This window comes from Arachis ipaensis, chromosome B2, assembly GCF_059453495.1.
Source record: "Arachis ipaensis isolate K30076 ecotype BB chromosome B2, ASM5945349v1, whole genome shotgun sequence".
Classification (NCBI taxonomy): Eukaryota; Viridiplantae; Streptophyta; class Magnoliopsida; order Fabales; family Fabaceae; genus Arachis; species Arachis ipaensis.
In genome coordinates, this window is record NC_142437.1 from 44,535,921 (window position 1) to 44,538,801 (window position 2,881).

At 39.9% G+C, this 2,881-nt stretch overlaps 1 non-coding gene across 1 annotated transcript; it reads left to right on the forward strand.

The window, feature by feature from the left end:
- Positions 1-1,717: 1,717 nt before the first annotated feature.
- Positions 1,718-1,825, forward strand: LOC148573809 (small nucleolar RNA R71). Its single transcript, XR_015906873.1, has one exon. It is a non-coding gene; the product is annotated as a small nucleolar RNA R71 (small nucleolar RNA).
- Positions 1,826-2,881: the final 1,056 nt, after the last annotated feature.

Consider the following 2,881-nt stretch of genomic DNA (forward strand, 5'->3'; position numbering starts at 1 on the left):
ATAGCATGACAGTGGCTCTCATGGAGCCTCACAGATGTTCAGAGCAATGTTGGAACCTCCCAACACCAAACTTAGAGTTTGAATGTGGGGGTTCAACATCAAACTTAGAGTTTGGTTGTGGCCTCCCAACACCAAACTTAGAGTTTGACTGTGGGGGCTTTGTTTGACTCTGTATTGAGAGAAGCTCTTCGTGCTTCCTCTCCATGGTGACAGAGGGATATCCTTGAGCTTTAAACACAAGGGAGTCTCCATTCACTTGAATGATCAATTCTCCTCTGTCAACATCAATCACAGCTTTTACTGTGGCTAGGAAGGGTCTGCCAAGGATGATGGATTCATCCATACACTTCCCAGTCTCTAGGACTATGAAATCAGCAGGGATGTAATGGTCTTCAACCTTTACCAAGACATCCTCTACAAGTCCATAAGCTTGTTTCTTTGAATTGTCTGCCATCTCCAGTGAGATTCTAGTAGCTTGTACCTTAATGATCCCTAGCTTCTCCATTACAGAGAGAGGCATACGGTTTATGCTTGACCCTAGGTCACACAAAGCCTTCTCAAAGGTCATGGTGTCTATGGTACAAGGGATTGAGAACTTTCCAGGGTCTTGTCTCTTTTGAGGTAATCTCTGCCTAGTCAAGTCATCCAGTCCTTTGATGAGCAATGGAGGTTCATCCTCCCAAGTCTCATTACCAAACAACTTAGCATTTAGCTTCATGATTGCTCCAAGGTACTTAGCAACTTGCTCTTCAGTAACATCTTCATCCTCTTCAGAGGAAGAATACTCATCAGAGCTCATGAATGGCAGAAGTAAATTCAATGGAATCTTTATGGTCTCAGTGTGAGCCTCAGATTCCCATGGTTCCTCATTAGGGAACTCCTTGGAGGCCAGTGGACGTCCATTGAGGTCTTCCTCAGTGGAGATCACTGCCTCTTCCTCCTCTCCAGGTTCGGCCGTGTGGGTTGTGGTTATGGCCTTGCACTCTCTCTTTGGATTCTCTTCTGTATTGCTTGGGAGAGTACTATGAGGGAGTTCAGTAATTTTTTTACTCAGCTGACCCAATTGTGCCTCCAAATTTCTAATGGAGGACCTTGTTTCAGTCATGAAACTTTGAGTGGTTTTGATTAGATCAGAGACAATGGTTGAGGGGCTCTACTTAGAATTCTCTGTCTGTTGCTGAGAAGATGATGGAAAAGGTTTGCTATTGCTAAACCTGTTTCTTCCACCATTATTGTTGTTGAAACCTTGTTGAGGTCTCTATTGATCCTTCCATGAGAGATTTGGGTGATTTCTCCATGAAGGATTATAGGTGTTTCCATAGGGTTCTCCCATGTAATTCACCTCTTCCATTGCTGGGTTCTCAGGATCATAAGCTTCTTCTTCAGAGGAAGCTTCCTTAGTACTGCCTGTTGCTGCTTACATTCCAGACAGACTCTGAGAAATCATATTAACTTGTTGGGTCAATATTTTATTCTGAGCCAATATGGCATTCAGAGTATCAATCTCAAGAACTCCTTTCTTCTGAGTTGTCCCATTATTCACAGGATTCCTCTCAGAGGTGTACATGAATTGGTTATTTGCAACCATTTCAATGAGTTCTTGAGCTTCTGCAGGCGTCTTCTTCAGATGAAGAGATCCTCCAGCAGAGCTATCCAATGACATCTTGGATAGTTCAGATAGACCATCATAGAAGATTCCTATGATGCTCCATTCTGAAAGCATGTCAGAAGGGCACCTTCTGATCAATTGCTTGTATCTCTCCCAAGCTTCATAGAAGGACTCACCATCCTTCTGTCTAAAGGTTTAGACTTCCACTCTAAGCTTACTCAATTTTTGAGGTTGAAAAAACTTTGTCAAGAAGGTATTGACTAGTTTTTCCCAAGAGTTTAGGCTTTTCTTAGGTTGTGAATCCAACCATGTTCTAGCTCTGTCTCTTACAGCAAAAGGAAAAAGCATAAGTCTGTAGACTTCAGGGTCAACCCCATTGGTCTTGACAGTGTCACAGATTTGCAAGAATTCAGCTAAGAACTGATGAGGATCTTCCAATGGAAGTCCATGAAACTTGCAATTCTGTTGCATTAGAGAAACTAATTGAGGCTTAAGCTCAAAGTTGTTTGCTCCAATGGCAGGGATAGAGATGCTTCTCCCATAGAAATCAGGAGTAGGTGCAGTAAAGTCACCAAACACCTTCCTTGCATTGTTGGCATTGTTGTTGTTTTCGGCTGCCATGGTTTCTTCTTCTTTGAAGAGTTCTGTTAGGCCCTCTAAAGAGAATTGTTCTTTAGCTTCTCTTAGCTTTCTCTTCAAGGTCCTTTCAGGTTCAGGATCAGCTTGAACAAGTATGCCTTTATCTTTGTTCCTGCTCATATGAAAGAGAAGAGAACAAGAAAGTAGGGAATCCTCTATGTCACAGTATAGAGATTCCTTGAGGTGTCAGAGGAGAAGAAGAATAGAAGGAGGAGGTGGAAAAGAGGGAATTCGAACTTATCAAGAGGGACAAAGTTCGAATTGCACCTTGATGAGGAGTCTTAGTCCTTTAAATAGAAGGATGTGAAAAGAGAGGAAGAATTTTCGAAAATAAATTAAAAGATTTTAAAAAGAAATTTGAAAATTTGATTGAGATTTTCGAAAACTAAGATTGGGAAAGAAATAAAGTGATTTTTGAAAAAGATTTTGAAATTAGAAAAAAGATATGATTGAAAAAATTAATTTTGAAAAAGATATGATTGAAAAGATATGTTTGAAAAGATATGATTGAAAATCAATTTAGAAAAAGAAATTTTTTAAAATTAAAGTTGATTACTTGACTATCAAGAAATTAAAAGATATGATTTTAAAATTTAAAGTTTGATCCTTTCTTAATAGGCAAGTAACAACTTG